Here is an 18,916-nt window from a genome sequence, read left to right on the forward strand (position 1 = left end):
GTGAGGCCTCATCTGGAATATTGTGTCTATTTTTGGGCCCCACACTACAAGAAGGATGTAGAAAAATTGGAAAGAGTCCAACGAAGGGCAACAAAAATGATTAGGGGACTGGAGCACATGACTTATGAGGAGAGGCTGAGGGAACTGGGATTATTTAGTCTGCAGAAGACAAGAATGAGGGGGGATTTGATTGCTGCTTTCAGCTACCTGAAAAGGGGTTCCAAAGAGGATGGACCTAGACTGTTCTCAGTGGTAGCAGATGACAGAACAAGGAGTAATGGTCTCAAGGTGCAGTGGGGGAGGTTTAGGTTGGATATTAGGAAAAAACTTTTTCACTAGGAGGGTGGTGAAGGACTGGAATGGGTTACCTAGGGAGGTGGTGGAATCTCCTTCCTTAGAGGTTTTTAAGTTAGGCTTGACAAAGCCCTGGCTGGGATGATTTAGTTGGGGATTGGTCCTGCTTTGAGCAGGGGGTTGGACTAGATGCCCTCCTGAGGTCCCTTCCAACCCTGATATTCTATGATTCTACTTTATGAGAGGAGACTCGAAGAGTTTATCTTGTTTAGCCTAACCAAAAGAAGGCTGGGGGGAGATATGACTGCTCTTTAAAAATATATCAGAGGGATGAATACTAGGGAGGATGAGTAGTTATTTAAGTTAAGCACCAACATGGACACAAGAATGAATGGCTGTGCATTGGCTATTAACAAGTTTAGGCTTGACATTAGATGAAGGTTTCCAACCATCAGAGGAGTGAAGTTCTGGAACAGCTTCCCAAGGGGAGCAGTGGAGGCAAAAACCCAAACTGGCTTCAAGACTGAGCTTGATAAGTTTATGGAGAGGATGGTATGATGAGACTGCTTATAATGGCATGTGGCCAATCTGCGACTGCCAGTAGCAAAAGCCCCCAGTGGCCAGAGATGGGACACTAGATGGGGAGGGCTCAGAGTTACTACAGAGAATTCTTTGCCAGATGTCTGACTGGTGAGTCTTACCCACATGTTCAGGGTCTAAGTGATTGCCATATTTGGTGTCGGTAAGGAATTTTCCCCTTGGTCATACTGGCAGAGATGTTGGAGTGTTTTCACCTTCCTCTTCATAATGGGGCATGGGTCACTTGCAGGTTTAAACTAGTGTAAATGGTGAATTCTGTGTAACTTTAAGTCTTTAAATCCAGTGATGAGCTACCAAAATCTTAACAACTGGTTCCCTCCTCACCCCGCAAGGGGGTCATTGCCCAACCCCACCTCTCATGACCCCTGCCCCATCCATCCCCACCCCTGTCCCCTGACTGCCCCCAGAACTGGGCAGGAGGGTCTCGTGGGCCACCGTAGTGGGTACCCACTGTGCCCCTAAGAGCCAGAGGGACATGCCGGGGGGTGGGGGTGAGGTGGGGAGTCCCAGCGGTGCTTACCTGGGGCAGCTCCCAGGAAGCATCCGGCAGGTCCCTCTGGCTCCTAGGGGTGGGGGAGCGTAGCTGGGGGGGAGCAGGGGGAGTGGCTGCTCCCCCCACTGATCATATCAAAAGTGGTGCCTTAGGTGCTGACTCCGTGGGTGCTCCGGGTCTGGAGCACCCACAGGGAAAATTTGGTGGGTGCAGAGCACCCACCGGCAGCTCCCCACCCCGCACCCAGCCCCAACTCACCTCACCTCTGCTCCGCCTCCGCCCCTGAACGCACCGCCCTGCTGTGCTTCTCTGCCCCCTCCTCCGGCTTCCCGCGAATAAGCTGTTCGGCAGGAAGCCTGGGAGGGCTGAGAAGTAGGCGGCAGCTTCCCGCTCAGGCCAAGGGTGGCGGAGGTGAGCTGGGGTGCGGAGCGGTTCCCCTGCATGCCCTTCCCCCCCCCCCCCCGGTTACCTGCTGCAGCACGGGCGGCCGTCCTCGCGCCCCCCTGCCCCAGCTCACCTCTGCCTCCCTGAGCCCAAACGGGAAGCCGCCGCCTGCTTCTCAGCCCTCCTAGGCTTCCTGCCGAACAGCTGATTCGTGGGAAGCCAGGGTGGGATGCACAGAGAAGCGGGGCCGGTGCGTTCATGGGCGGAGGCGGAGTGGAGGTGAGCTGGGGATGGGGGGAGGCGGGGAGCTGCCGGTGGGTGCTCTGCACCCACCAAATTTTCCCCTTGGGTGCTCCAGCCCTGGAGCACCCATGGTGTCGGCGCCTAAGGCACCACTTCTGGCCGGTTAAATTTAGAAGCCCTTTTAGAACCGGTTGTCCCTCATGGAACAACCAGTTCTAAAAGGGTTTCTAAATTTAACAACTGGTTCTAGCGAACCAGTGTGAACCGGCTCGAGCTCACCACTGTTTAAATCATGATTTGAGGACTTCAGTAACTCAGAGGTTAGGGGTCTATTACAGGAGTGGGTGGGTGAGGTTCTGTAGCCTGCAATGTAGAGGAGGTCAGACTAGATAATGATAATGGTCCCTTTTGACCTTACAGCCTATGAGTCTATGAAGACATTGCTGCTGTGATGCGCTAAAGAGATTTTCTAAGGCTTATTTCTAGTATTATTGATTTAACTTAAACATGGTGTTCTCATGATATTTTTGAGAGCATTCTACATACCGAAGTAAAAACCACTGTTTTATTTTGTGTCTTGTGACAAAAAAAGGGACTGTGAGCTTTTGGAAGCTGTCTGGTTCAATAATCATATCATTGTCATACCGTTGTGGAGGTAATTGAATTTTCCACTTGAACTGGTATTGGGGGGAATTTGTTGTCATTAAAATCTTAATAGAGGATAGCCAACAGTTGTACCAGAAGGGAGCTGTATTTTTCACATTGTTCTTTGAAAACACAACTGCTCTAGGATATTACAATGTGTATGTGTGATTGTGACAGGGAACGTTTCCCCTCCACTTCTGTTTTCTTGTAGAAATGGCTCTAATACCTCTGGGTTGTTGTGACGGGGTGTCTAAGAAGCAGTTCTCGGCTAAAGAGGCTTCCCCCCCTCTGCCTTTGCTGAGCATGCTCAGGTGGAGGCGGGGTATGAAAGCCAGCCAGGTAACTCAGTCAGAGGCTGACAAGCCAAGGAGGAGGTCATGCCCTGGGTGCTCTAGGGAAGGACCAGAGCTGAGCTGAGGAGCAGAGGTGCCACAGTGACAGGGTCAAGGGCTGGAAGCCTGGAAGTTGATGTTCTCCACAAACAGGCAGCAGTCGGACTGGGTGCAGACTAAGGTTGGAAGTGACCCAGGGAAGCTGACTCCACATGCCGACAGATGAGTGCTCAAACCATCCTCCCAGGGCCCTGGGTTGGAACCTGGTGGAGTGGGAGGGCCCAGGTTCCCGTACCCCACCCTGCACTATATCCACTCAGTGGGGTTGCTGCCTTGAGGACTTTATCCACTAGACAGGGTTACTGCCCACTGGAGCAGACCCATTAGGGGAGACTGCCACCATAGACAATAACCACTATGCAAGGGAACCTGCCCTCCCCCCGATCACAGTTGTAAATGCCAACGTATAGTTTTTGTGTTATGTCTACCACCACCAACCCTTTACAGTCCTGTTCAGCAACTGTTTACAGTGACATACAAACATCATTTTGCCATACAGAACAGAGGGAAAAGATCTCTCCACACAGAGATCTCCCTTTGCCGTGGCCTTGCTAGCCCTTTCCTCCCTCTCTTTGCACTTCCCTCCTGTGTGACTTTCTAATCGCCCAGTTAATGGGCTACCTAGCTCCTTCGCTCTCCCCAGTTTAGCCTGATTTAGTAATTAACCCCAGCTTTCCTGATTCAGACCCTTCTCTGGGGAAACTAAATGGACTTTCAGTGACCAGAGTGCTGGTTCAGCTGCTAGTTCTCACCACTGTCACAGTGATGTATAAGTAAATAATATGTCACTATAAATCTGGCTAAGCCTAGCCATTGTGAATTAGAACATTAACTCAACAGAGCCAGGACTGTCAGGCTTTCATGTTTCTAGGAAGTGTTTCTATTCCATTTTCATGAGTCACCTGCTGTCATAAATATAAAGGAAAGGGTAAACACCTTTAAATCCCTCCTGGCCAGAGGAAAAACCCTTTCACCTGTAAAGGGTTAAGAAGCTAGGACAACCTCACTGGCACCTGACCAAAATGACCAATGAGGAGACAAGATGCTTTCAAAGCTGGAGGGGGGGGAGAAACAAAGGTTCCCTCTGTCTGTGTGATGCTTTTGCCAGGTACAGAAAAGGAATGGAGTCTTAGAACTTAGTAAGTAATCTAGCTAGGTATGCATTTGATTCTGTTTTGTTTAAATGGCTGATAAAATAAGCTGTGCTGAATGGAATGTATATTCCTGTTTTTGTGTCTTTTTGTAACTTAAGGTTTTGCCTAGAGGGATTCTCTATGTTTTGAATCTGATTATCCTGTAAGGCATTTATCATCCTAATTTTACAGAGGTGATTCTTTTACTTTTTTTCTTTAATTAAAATTCTTCTTTTAAGAACCTGATTGCTTTTTCATTGTTCTTAAGATTGAAGGGTTTGGGTCTGTGTTCACCTACGCAAATTGGTGAGGATTTTTATCAAGCCTTCCCCAGGAAAGGGGGTGTAGGGTTTGGGAGGATTTTTGGGGGAAAGATGTTTCCAAGCGGGCTCTTTCCCGGTTATATATTTGTTAGATGCTTGGTGGTGGCAGCAATAAAGTCCAAGGGCAAAAGGTAAAATAGTTTGTACCTTGGGGAAGTTTTAACCTAAGCTGGTAAAAATAGCTTAGGGGGTTTTCATGCAGGTCCCCACATCAGTACCCTAGAGTTCAGAGTGGGGAAGGAACCTTGACGCCTGCACTATCAAAGGAAGCTCCAACCTACTTCACATTGTAATGTAGAAACTAGTAAATGATATGGTAGGCTTCCCAGTCTTGGTGGAAGAAACCTTTTGCATAAGTGGAAGAAGGAGTTTTAAGTATAAGGGGCAGTATGGAAAGATGTCAGGAAAAAGTAAATGAAGAGGCATTGGTGGAATGAAATAAGCAATTGGGCAAGAAGTTAGAAATGAAAGCCTAACTAGACTTCTCCAGCTCATACTGGGACTGGGCCAGTGCAGAATCAGGGAGATATAACTTCTCCTGTCCCTTCCCTGCTGAACAGAGTTCAGCTGCAGAGAAGACTGTGGTCTAAAATGTGTAGCTCATTTTTGCACATGTTAAGTTTGAGTTCATGGTGGGACATTGTGAGTGAGATATTTCAAAGGCAGCTTGTGATGCAAGACTGAGCAGAAGTAGTGGCACCAGGAGTGGTCAATCAGGTTTGTGATTCAGTGTGTGGCAGGCATTGAACAGATCAATAAGAATGAGGATAGAGAAGATGTCCTTAACGTTCTCCAGGAATTGTGACATTGGAAAAGGGGGTAGAAGAACTTCAAATGGTCCCTATATTTGCATTGCCAAACACACTGCAGTTGGGTGAGACATGCTGGCATGGCCTGATTAAGCCAAATGCCAACTCTGGATGAAATTCACCCCAGTGCAGAGCATCTGCCCAAGACTCATTTTAACCCTCTATAAAACAAAATTGAAGGGCTAAAAGGTGTGCAAGAGCTTATATGGGCTCTCTGTACCACTTCATGTCTAGAGTTCAGAAACTACTGACTACTTGGCATGTGACCCAGAGGTCAATAATGTGGTCAAGCGGTGAACAATGCAACAGTATTTTTGGTCACATGACACTGACCCATCCAACTGTACTTGGGTGTGCACATATTAAAAAGCAGGATAAATTATACTGAATAATAAATATTTTGAAAAACATGACATTCACACACTAGATAAAGCTGAAATTGGAATGTATTGTCTTAATGAAGAGAATGAAGTAGAGAGATGTGAATACTAAATGATTGCAAGCATTAATTATACATGATGAATTGTATATTATGTTAATGCTATTCCTATTGCAAAGATTTTCAAACCAAAGGGCTTGTTCAGTGAGTTTCCAGGAATTATTCGTCTGTTCATGGTTCTGATCTGCTTCAATGCTTAATTAACTCTCACAAACTTTGAGTTGCTACAGAGCTTTGTGAGTAATCCATTTTTCACTAAATAATGTAGCACATTCTAATTTTAGCTATGTGTTTTTAGTGAATAATTGTCTTTTCTTCCTTTCATGTTTGGATAGTTGTTTACTCCTTACCATGCTTACTTTGAGTTTATAGATGCAATACTCTGCCTATATCTATGAAAGCCATCAGTCTATTTTGCAAAGGAAGAGAGAGCCTTGCAAGCATGGACAGGATATAATGTGCTTACATAGCTTGCTCTGCCAGTAATGAAATGTAATAGGAAATGTTGATACTGTGCCAGTTATGAGACAGTGCCACATGCCAGCATGATTATTTAACTAATAGGATTAGCGAAACAGGAAGCCTTGGGCTTGTGGCAAGTGTCACACTGCCAGAAATGTATCTCTTCCAAGGGTTGAAACATAGCATCCATACATTAATTTGTTTGAACTACAAAAACCTCACAGGAAAATCCTTTCTAAAAGACTTGTATGCTTGGATGTGTAGACTGTTCATATAATTCCTGTGTCTGTCATTGCCACTGTTCCACAGCCAATTGGGAAAACTCAAGGGACAAGAGCTGTGTAGCTGATGCTGGGAAAAAGAATGAGCAATGTAGCTGGTTTTGCCCTGGTACATACAGTACCTGCCTTCAAAAGATATATTGCTTTCACACACTGTAGTACACAGCTCAGATTCTTAGAAATTTCCCAATGCTTTTTTCCAAATAAAATAAACACCCGTGTCTTAGGGTTTTGGGGTTTTTTGGCAGTATCTGAAAATAATACACATTCATGGCTATGATGAATAGGTGGCACTTCTATCTTAAGCAAAAGGCAGATCTGATCACTGAAAACTGCTCAGATTCTAAACCCTTTAGAGGACCACTGAGCCATCACTTAGCCACCAAATTATCTGAATCCCCCCTCAACTTTTGGTCCAGATTGTCTGGACTTTGGGGTCAGCATGAGGGCTGACACTTGCAGTGCTGGTTTTGGATCCGATCTAGACCTCAGATGGGCCTATTTCTATTTATGGGTTTGTGGAAGGGAATATTAGAGGACACTGTCCTCATAATATTTCTTCCTTGCTCAGGCTTCTCAACCTCCTTCCTCCTAGCTCCATCCAGGTCCTATCTCCCACTTCCCCAGAGACTTGGTTGTCCCAGGGTCTTCCCACAACCCCCCAGACCCTGCCACTTCTCATAGACTTTGTGCCCCCACACAAAGACCTACAATTTTTTTGTCCACATGCCTTTACATGTTAACCTTCTTGTTTTTGTGGTGGTAAAAAAAATAACTGAAGCTATATGCTTACACTGGTTTATCAATTTGTGGGATCTCTTTTAATACCTCACAAAGATCCGGTATGTGCCAAGAACCCATTCTTTGTTTAATGTCAATTCATACTCTTCTTCCTACCAGATTTGGCTTTTGGTTTTATTAGTTGGTCCTGTAGCTCAAATGGTAGCATTCTATAGTGCTAGAGGTTCAGTGTTCAAATCCTGCTGATGATGCATAATAGGGTGGGGGTATGGTTATTACAAAATAGTTGTAATAGCAACATGGTGTAGTAGATTACAAGACTAGGCTTAGGGGACCTCAATTCTATTTACAGTTATGCTAGTGGCCTACAGTGTGACCTGGGGCAAGTCGCTTCACTTCTCTGTGTCTCAGTCTCTCCATCTGTAAAACTGGGATAATGATCCTGACCTCCTTTGCCCACTTGGAGATCTACAGATGAAAAGTGCTAGATAAGGTATTATTACTATTTTGAAAATGTATGATCAGTTTAAGGTAGAGGAGGTTGGGCACTCAGTAGTCTGGCTGGCCTGCAGTAAGGGAGGACATGCTTTATCCCTTTCTGCCAGTATTGTTGTTAATTTATGTATTATTTGTATTGCAGTATCATCTAAAGACATCAAACAGAGATTACAGATTCATTGTACGAGGCACTGTAAAAACAAATAACACAGACAGAACCTGTCCCCAGGAGATCCCAGCCTAGGAGTTAGACAACATGTAACTGTGAATAAACAGATAAATGGAGGCGGTGGGTGAGGGAAGGCAAGGTTATGGTAGAGACAGTTGTGTTATGTAAATTAATAGTAACAGTGGTCTCCATCATCACAGAAAAGATGGGGAGTTCATTGCAGGGTACCTTATTTTCCTTCACTTGTCACTTGCCTTGCCTTTTCAGATATAAAATACTGCGTAGTAACTTAAAGAGAGCAAATATCCAGTTGGTCAGCTCTCTGGGTGTGATGACTGTGTACCGCTTAAAATTGTTAAATTTGGGAGGATGCCTCCTATGCCTCTCTCCCTTCATTCACGGTGAGTTTCTACCACTTCCCCACTTTTGATCTGAATCTCTCTGCCTCTGTTCCCCATCTGTGAAATGGGATAATACCTCTCACCTCACCGGGATGTTGTGAAAATACCTTAATTGATGTTTGTAAAGCACTCAAATACCGTAGTGATGAGCAGAAAAGCTCAGGAGGAAACAGAGTTCTATCTTCTGAGAAGGGTTTGAATAGCGTGCAGTAAATAAGGCCTGGGGCCACACATTAAACAAGGAGGAGAAACAAAATTTTGAATAGCTGTTTATTAAGTGAGCACCATCCATTCGGTACATTGAATGAGGCATAGTCCTATGGAAAAAAACCTGTATCATAATGCACATGCACAAGGAGGCTGAATTAAGGTTGTTCAGGCAACCTGAATTCTGGCATTTCCTAGCTTTTGAGTGCTTGGCTTTGCTAATTCTCCAGGGCAACTTTCAGCTATCTTAACCATGAAACAATTATTTCTCTGCCTGCAGTCCCTTGCCTCATTCACTATACACCTTCCAACTTCTGCAGCAAATGAAGCGGGGGTCCTAAAAGTAAGTTTCCTCATCCATTCCCAGAAGAAGGCCATTGTGTGTACTGAATGTGGCAGGGGACAAATAGTATGTGGTCATGTTATTAAAGATTGTATCATAACTCACGCACACACAAAAAGCCCACATTAAGGTTGCACAGGCAATCTGAATTCTGGCATTTCCTGATTTGTGTCTGTCTATCACTAAAACTGTCTCTCCTCCCTTACTCTCCTTCCTCCCACTGCATTGATTCCCAGTGTCTCCTGTCAGCTCCTTCTCTGATTTCAGTCTTTTCCCCTCTAGCTCTCCCTCTGTCTGCCAGTCTCAGTCTCCTTGTCCAGACAGTTCCAGTCTTCTCTGAGGTCAGACTAGATGATCTAATGGTCCCTTCGGGACTTAAATTCTATAACTCTGTGTATCCTCTGGCTCTCAGCTCCAGTCTCCCTCCACCCAGTTCCAATCTCCTTGTCCAAACAGTCCCAGTTGTCCTTCCAAGGTTCCAGTTTCCTTGCCCAGCTAGTCTCACTATTTCCCCTGGAATTTAAAACCTCAGAAGTAGACCCGAGGAGCTGGATGCTTTTCTAAAAATGTTGCTCTATTTCAAACTTGAATTAATCCAAGGAAGTCCTAAGGCCTGTGATACGCAGGAGATAGACTAAATGCCCATAATGGTCCCTTCTGGCTTTAGAATCTACGAATCATTCAGCTTCCTCATGCCAGCAGCGTGGGTCATTAAGAACATAAGAGAGACAGCCTTCCTGCTTTTAGATCAGATGTCTGGCCCTCGCCTGGTCCACAGCAACCCAGAGATGCAATTGTAGAGAAAGTCCTGTTCAGCTCCCTGCACCTTCAGGCTGTACTGTGCTCATTGCGGATGGAATTTTTAGCGATTTAGCTGCAAAACTGTAACAAGTCCTTACTGACCCTGTATATACTGAGATTGTCAAAGGCTTATAACATGGCCCAATCTGGGCAAATATTGACAGGGATGGCAAAAAGACACATCTTTGACACAAAAGCCAACCCCCTGCCAAAATTCAAGTTCCTGTTCTGAAGCATAGATGTACTAGTGCTTTTCAAAGAAAAGGTTGCCAGAATTTTTTAACATGGTGTCAAGGTTCCTTCCCCACTCTGAACTCTAGGGTACCTGATGTGGGGACCTGGATGAAAACCTCCTAAGCTTACTTTTACCAGCTTAGGTTAAAACTTCCCCAAAGTACAAACTATTTTACCCTTTGCCCTTGGACTTCCACTGCCACCACCAAATGTTTATCTGGGTTTATTTATTAGGAAAGCGTTGTTTGGAAACATCTTCCCCCCTAAAATTCTCCCAACCCTTGCACCCCACTTCCTGGGGAAGGTTTGGTAAAAATCCTCACCAATTTGCATAGGTGAACACAGACCCAAACCCTTGGATCTTAAGAACAATGAAAAAGCATACAGTTTCTGAAAAGAAGGATTTTACTACAAGTAAAAAAGAATCACCTCTGTAAAATCAGGATGGTAAATACCTTACAGGGTAATTAGATTCAAAACATGGAGAATCCCTCTAGGCAAAACCTTAAGTTACAAAAAGACACACAGACAGGAATATCCATTCTATTCAGCACAGCTTAATTTCTCAGCCATTTAAAGAAATCATAATCTAATGCTCATCTAGCTAGATTACTTACTAAATTCTAAGACTCCATGCCTGTTCTGTCCCCGGTAAAAGCATCACACAGACAGACACAGACCTTTTGTTTTTCTCCCTCCTCCCAGCTTTTGAAAGTATCATATCTCCTCATTGGTCATTTTGATCAGGTGCCAGTGAGGTTATCCTAGCTTCTTAACCCTTTACTGGTGAGAGGATTTTTCCTCTGGCCAGGAGGGATTTTAAAGGTGTTTACCCTTCCCTTTATATTTATGACACATGGCAAAACAACTTTTTTTTTTACTTGCCTTATTCTTAGGAACAGCTGAACAGCTGGCTGAAATTCTCCACAAAAATTCAACCTGAGATATTCAGCCTGGACAATGTCAGCACTAATGGTTAAAGTTTGGCAATATTATAAGCAACTGAAAAGAAGGTCTTACAATGGGAACTGTAGGGCAACCTTAATAGGCGGTTCTACCAGCCTCATGTATAATTAAACTCTAGTATCTGGGATCAAAATAATAGCATATTAATCTGACCATGTGTATATTTTATGTAGTGCCTTGATTTTAGAAAATATTTGGTATTATTATTATCCTAATTTGAAGTGAACTGAAGTAGACACAAGCCAAATCTGATTTCAAGTACACGGGTTTACACCAGTAAAGTCATGCAAGGTTTAGAGACCTCAGTAGGTATTATCAGAGGAAGTGTGACCTGGAAGCAAAATTTACATTTATTTGGGTTGAGTTGTGTTCAGTTGCTAGATCTAACTGTATTTGTTAAAAGGCTTTTAAGTAGAATATTTTTTGAGAATATTGAGTTAATCTTGCATAAAATTCTTCATGGCAAAAGCAGAGAAATATTTGCATACAAAAAGAGAAAACAATAACTAAAACTGAAAAAGGTATAACTGGGAAAGTCGTTCAGCCTCTGACAATCATATCTCCTCCCTTTGTGTTAAAATGTAATAATATTAGAGAGAGGCCCAAAGTGGAATACCACATCCAATTCCTCCTCCAACTTCTAAACTGTGGAGATCTGAATGCAGATCTGAACTTTTCAATGTGACCTATCTGTGATACTGCTTTTTGATATTACCTTGGTTCATTCTAAAAGCCCCTGCATAAGAGTAACAGTGGTTTTCATAGACCACTTCCACCTCCCAACACACCAGTTTGCCTGTGCTTGATTCTCCAAATGTTTTATTTGGTGAACCAAAAAGACACATGCAACAGACTGAGAACCATTGTCATAAAACATTGGAGTGTTATCTGATCTTGCCTGTTGAACAACCATGTAACTGAAACTAGTGAACAATAAAAAAAAATTATGCTATCTGAGCTTTGACCATAGCAAGAAGGTACATAGCAAGAAGGATTAGGCCAGTCCTTCTGCCCTCCTGGTGGATTGCAAAGTGTGTAATAGCTTTTGTTTTGGGATTAAATCTAAGAGTAAACACCACATGGTACCTGAAAGAGTTAGAATCACCGCATGCCACAAGTTCAAATGACATATGGCAAGTACTTCATCAGTTGCAGCTTAAATAGATTCCGCTAAATTCAGTAGTGTGTCTTCTAATTTATCTTTCTCCCTTTTTGCATATATGTATCATTTAGGGCCTACTCCTTCACTAATTAGTCAGAACTACAGATGACTTCCATGGGATTAGAGACTGCAGGATCAACTCCTTCAAGTAACTTGTAGTCCCTCTTGGGCAGTGAACAGCTTTGTTTTTAACTGAATCCACCTATTGTTTTCACCTCTGTATCCGTGTGATGATTATCCTGAAGGTGAACAATATACAGTGTGCAGGATATAGTGCCTCTGTGAAGAGGACAATTCAGGATTTTAGTGCCTAATTTCCTTTTACGATGCACTCCCCCTCCCCCATCTGCCTTTTCATGCAATTAGTCATTAACTGAAAAGTTCTGTGATCAGGGTCAAAGAATTCTCAAAGTCTACAATATAAAACTTGTATTGGCAGCCAGATGCTTGGAAGAATTCAACAACATTTGGTCGTGAACTACTTCCAACCAAGATTTAATTATAATATTCATTACTTCAGAGACTAGGAAAATTCAATATTGCTACCTTGAGGGACTAATAGTAATAAAATAATAAATGGAAATTTCTAAGAAATCAGCCTAGTGAGAGAGTATATCTATATCACTGTAAAACAAACTATCATAATTAAAATAGTCATTTAGCTTCAAATCTATGTGAGTGTATCATAAAGCCTTTAGAGAAATGAGAGGATAAAAAGCAAAACAATTTAAACATTTTTTGCTCAGACTTTTGCTGGATATTGCAGATCATTATTTTGCTGGTTACATGTGCTTTTTTCTAATTTGGGTCAAAGGCACATATATCTTGCTGTAATCACTCTAACCTTTTATTCCTTATTGGCCCTTATCCTGTGCTATCACACTGAAGTTCAAATCCCTACCCATCTGGCAACTGACAGAATAGGGCAAGGGTCAAGGGCTGCCTTTTCAGAATATGCTATGCCTGCTGCCTGGTCATAATGTCCTTCAGTGCCTTTCTTTATCATTGTTTAAAAGGCATGTACTTTTCACATGCACTTCTTGTATTCTGCATCATGGGAACAATTCAACTTTAGTAAAACTATGTTTTAGGTAGCATTTTTCACCTTTTTGCTGTTCTGAAATGGCAAAACATACTTAAAAAGCTCCATATCAGCTCCAAGCACCTTAGAAAAATCATGGAATGGAGCCAGTGGCTCTAGTGTCAAACACATGGTCAGTACTTTCTGAAATTGCATTTGTTTTGGCATTAGTAAAAATATACTTATTTACACCAGGCAGCAAGGTATTAAAATAAACCATTTACTGCATATGGAGGGCCATGCCTTTTGCAGACAATTCTTTATTATGCCTGGCTAGTTGTATATACTGTTGCCTACTGTAATGTACATCAAGAAACATAATGTACTGTCAGTCAGTAAGCAAGAAGGAGCTTGGTCCAAAGTTCACCAAAGTAAATTGAAAGACTCTGTTGCCTTAAACTGGTTTTGTGTAAGGCCCAAGTAATTGATAGAGGCTAAAAAAGCATGTTGTTTATTTTCTAAAAATTATTTCCAGCATTACTAGCATGGCTTGCTGCCCCCTCCCTGCCTTCCATATACTCTATTATATAGTTTTGACAGGAAGTTACTATTAATCAGACATTTTGTCAACACTACTATAACAACATAAACAAACTTCCATGATAGGAATTTATTTTTAATCACACAATTCCTACCAATATAGGAGGAGGAAAACAACCGTTCAGCTAATTTTATTTATCAGTCAGTCTGGTTTATCCAATGATTTGTCCTGGTATTCATACAGCATAAGATACTTTCTCTTATCTAAGTCTCACAGTGATCAAGCCAGTGCTCTGTTCTTCTGTGATTCTTTACTTATGAAGTGTTTCATCCACTACTATATGTGATTGGATGAATACCCCATACTGGCAATGAAAGGTTTAAAGGGAGCTGGAAGGTTCGGTTAGGATATCTGGTGGCAAGTATAGGGTATGTCAAGCTCAGTTAAGGATGAGACCTAGCTGGGGAGGAGCTGGGTGACTAACATAAAGGAAGGGCTTAGGGGCAGAAGGAGGCAGGAAGACCAACAGGGAGAATAAGCTTTGGGATCCACTCCTGAGAAGGGAGTTCTGCAAAGGGCCAGGTGAGACAACAGGAAGCTACAGAGGTGTAGGGCAAGGTCCTGTGGTGAGCCTTGACAAAAGGGCAAGACTCCCATGAAGCAGCACAGGGGTTTGTGTTGCTGGAGGAAAGAGAAACTGACACAGAGAGCCTGGATCAGGGAGGAGTCAGACCAGGGAGAAAGCACTGACAGCTAATATCTGAGGAGGATGTTAAACAGCAGCTACTAAAGTCAGCCACTTTTAAATCAGCAGGTCTGGATAACTTGCACCCAAGAGTTTTAAAAGAGCTGGATGAGAAGCTTGCTAGACTGCTAATGTTGATTTTTAAAAGTCTTGGAACACCTTGGAAGTTCCAGAAGACTAAAAGAAAGCTATTGTTGTACCAATATTTAAAAAGGGTAAGTGGGATGACTCAGGTAATTATATGCCTTTCAGTGTGACATCAGTCCTGGGTAAGATAATGGAGTAGCTGATACAGAATTCAATTAATAACTAATTAAATGAGGGTAATGTAATTAATGCAAATCAACATGAATTTATGGAAAATAGATCCCGTCAAACTAACTTGATACCTTTTTTTGTTGAGATTATAAATTTGGTTGATAGAGATGATAGTGTTGATCACATATATTTAGACTTCTGCACCTTATCATGTTTTGATTAGAAAGCTAGAACAATACAAAATTAACATGGCACACATTAAATGGAATAAAAGATGGCTAACTGATAGGTCTCAAATGGTAATTATAAATGGAATCATCAAACAGATGTGTTTCTGTGGGGACTTGAAGGGATCAGTTCTTAGCTCCATTATATTTACAATTTTTATTAAGTGCCTGGAAGAAAACATAAAATCATTGCTGATTAAGTTTGCAGATGACAAAATAATTGGGAATATATAATGAAGAGGACCAGTCACTGATACAGAATGATTTAGACTGCTTGATAACCTGGCACAAACAAACAATATGCATTTTAATATGGCTAAACGTAAATGTATACATTTAGGAGAAAAGTATGTCACCCATACTTACATGATGGGGGAGTCTATCCTGGGATACAAAATATCTGAGTCATAGCAGATAATCAGCTGAACATGAGCTCTCAATACGACCCTATGGTCACAAGGATGAATGCAGTCCTTGGATGCATAAACTGCTGTGACAGCTGCTGGAATAGTGTCCAGTTCTGGTGTCCAGAATTCAAGAAGGATGTTGATAAATAGGAAATGGTTCAGAGATGCACAAGGATGATTAAAGAATTTGAGCATATGCTTTATATTAATAGACTCAAGAAATTTAATCAATTCATCTTAACAAAGAGATAATTAAGGGAATTGCAGTCTATAAGTATCTACAGGGGGAACGATTATTTAACAATGGGCTTTTCAATGTGTAAGAGAAAAGTATAACATGATTAAATGGCTGGAAGTTGAACCTAGACAAATTCAGACTGGAAATCAGGTGTAACTTTTTAACAGTGACAGTCATTAACCACTGGAACAATTTACCAAGGTGTGTGGTGGATTCTCCATTACTGACCATTTTAAAATCAAGATTGGACTTTTTTTTTTCTAAAAGATCTGCTTTAAGAATTATTTTAGGGCAGTTCTATGGCCTGTACAGGAGGTCAGATGATCACAATGGTTCGTTCTGGCCTTGGAATCTATGAATCCATGGCATAAACTGTGTTACAGAGTACAAGGGACAGACAGAACTCTGCAGGGTCCAGGAAAGAGTGAAGAGTGTGGAGGAGTGAGTCTGGGAAGGGGCTGGGGAAGAAGTCCTAGAGACAGGCCAAGGTAGGAAGTGGTCCAGAGAGACAGCCAGGAGTCTCAAAAAGCAGATCTGTTAACTGCTTGTTACAAGGGTCCTTGGACTGGGTCCCAGAACAGAGGGACAGTCTGAGTTTCCCTACTGGCCACTGAGGAAGGTAGTGTGAAAGCTGCCTGAGGCAAGCAATGTAAGGATGATTGAACCTAGAGTCAGGCTGAAAACCTGGTGTAAGGTTATTGGACTATTTTGTGGGACTCTCTGCTACCCCAGAATGGGTAGGACTGATTGTGAGCTGGCAACAGGGAAGAAGAGCTCCACAGAAAGGACTGCTAAGCTGTGTCCAGCCACAAAGGGGCATGCTGGTGGTGTTACCCTTCTATATTTTCTAAGGGGTAGGGCCACTTATTCTAGTGGTGATTGCATGCTAAAGGCTAGCTGATGTAAATAGGTCTGCCTAGAAACACCTCTGGAGCCTGTTGGAGACAGTGGGGCTCCACAAGGGTTCACTTGAGCAGATCCATTTTCAGAATCTAGCCCTAAATGTGCACACAGTAATACCTTTGGCAAGTAAAGAAACAGAGAAAGCTGTGCTACTTAAATGTGAAAAATAAAAAATTATTTTTGGTACTATTTTTTACCAAATGTGCCATAAAATATGTTCTTAAATCTAGTATACTTTTTATCTACACAGTCAGGTAAGAGAAGGTGAGATCTAGACGAAATATTTCATCAATGGTAAAACCTAGTCACTTTTATTGAACAATCATTAGACTATCTGTTGTGTTCTCTTAGATAAACTCTTCTGAATTCATAAGCTTTCCATTTTACAATAGGCAATAGTGCTTGACTCTGGCTTTTATGGTAAGTAATAAACTTCATATATTTTCACCCTCCATTAAATATCAACCTAGAGCATTAAGTGTCATATCAACATAACGTGGGACGTGATCCTACAAACCCACTACTTGCAGAACTCCCATTGACTAGAATTGGAGTTGAGCGAGCCAAGGATTTTTTGTATCAGGCTCAAAGGTCTCACTAAAGACTGTTGACGTGGACTTCAGTACCTATACTGAGGACAGAGGGCTATAAAGAGTATTTTCATTATATTGTACTAAGCCAGTACCTGATCTGTGGAGTTGAAAAATGGAATGTGATATTTTTATTTCTTAATTTGATTTACCTCACATTATTATTGCTTCATAAATTCAAACCCATTAGAAATAAAACACTACATTATTTCTGTGGGAAATTATAGGCATAGAAGATAGCATTTCTATCAGTAGATTCCAGCAAAATCATTTACAGGATGAATCGGGCCATAAACTGATCAGGAATTAGATCTGGTATATTAATATTACTCAAATTCACAGATGGGGAGGAGGAAGCAGCAGTTGACCACATACAGGATGGCTGTTTCATCAGCAAGTAGGAGAATAATTCCAATTTGTCCCATCCTCTGCTTCTGCATCCCCTTTAATTTGTCCCAGCCTGTGCTTCTTTCAACAGACAAAGTTTCAGGCCCAGATCCTTTAGGCATCTAACTCTCATTATTTTCAATGGGAATTAGATGCCTAAATACCTTTTGAAGGTTTGGGCCTCAGTTTCTTTTAAGGGAGTTTAACAGAGTAACTGTGCTGGCTGGGTTTGTCACATCCACAGACAGCCCGAGAGGGAAAGGACCCCTCGGAGGATGGTCAAGTGACGGGATGTTTCGTACCTGAGGAAGGCAAAGTCAGCAGCAGCTGGAGGGGAGCTGCCTCAGTACCCTCTTACAGTAATAATAAATAATACATGCTTTGTTAATGAGACCATGCTAGTGGCACCATTCCAGGGAGTCTCACTGCTGTGCTAACCTACAAGAAGGAGACTGCAAGGTCATACAACGGTACTGTCAGCAAACTCTCTGAGCAAAGCATTTCAACCAAAATTTCTTCTGAATAACTGAAAATAGCTGAAAACCAAGTGAAAACCAAGGAGAGACAAGATCATAGACCCAAAGGGATATAAACTCCATTCAGAGCCATCCATATGGAATTAGTTATGAAGCCATTACATAAATGGTATCATTGAATACTAGAGACTTCTGAGTATACGGTAGGGAATATGGCCTAGCAGCTTGAGCACTGGCCTGGGAATTGGCACACTTGGATTGTACCTCTGCCACTGGCTTATAGGATGACTTTGGCCAAAGTCACTTCCCTTCTTTATGCCTCAGGTTCCACATCTGTAAAATGAGGATAATGACACTTACCTCCAGGGGTGCTGGAACTAGCAGTGCTACCGTGTCCCCTGGCTTGGTGTAGTAATAGCAAACACCAACTACGTGGTTTGCATGGTTTCCATCATCAGCACCCCCATGATAAAAATTGTTCCAGCACCCCTGCTTACCTCCCTTTGTAAAGTGTTTTGAGATCTACAGATGAAAGGTACCATACAAGAGGGAGGTATTAGTATTTAATGGCAGCAATTCAAATCTCTATAGTAGAAGTATCGTCCATGTGAGCACGTGGCAGATGAGCTTTGGTTCCCTGCACTCTATTAATTTCAGTCCTAAAGCTTTTTTGATGCGTTTTTGTGTGTTGGTTTGAAGGGGTTTTTTTGTTGTTGTGGTTAAGCTATGCAGACAGAAAGCAACATGGGAGGACTATGGTTGCTCATTTTCCCCAGGATGAGTATTAGAGGTGCTCACGCACCCAAGGGCAGAACAGACCACAGGCTTAGCAAAAATACAGCTTTTAGGTCCTGCAGATAGCTGAACAAGTTCAATGTAACACTGCAGCTCTCAAAGGTATTAATCAGAAAATGAGGCTGCTTGAAACCTGCCTGAGAGATCAAGGCAGATGACAAGGCTCAGACTATCAGACAGGTAGTGGCCAGGCAATTCTGGACTCTTGATAAGCTATTCTCTGGGTCCTTCACACTTGTAGTTTCAACCTGCAAGTTATTGGGATGTCAAGGCATGACATTTCTACTTTCTATGCTTTATTTTGGGAT

General features: G+C 42.5%; 1 long non-coding RNA gene across 1 annotated transcript in view; it reads right to left on the minus strand.

The window, feature by feature from the left end:
- Positions 1 to 18,916, minus strand: part of LOC142073112 (uncharacterized) — a 75,048-nt gene that overhangs the window by 55,143 nt on the left and 989 nt on the right. The gene's annotated exons all lie outside the window — the stretch shown is intronic.

This window comes from Caretta caretta, chromosome 8 (assembly GCF_965140235.1).
Source record: "Caretta caretta isolate rCarCar2 chromosome 8, rCarCar1.hap1, whole genome shotgun sequence".
In the NCBI taxonomy this organism is placed as follows: Eukaryota; Metazoa; Chordata; order Testudines; family Cheloniidae; genus Caretta; species Caretta caretta.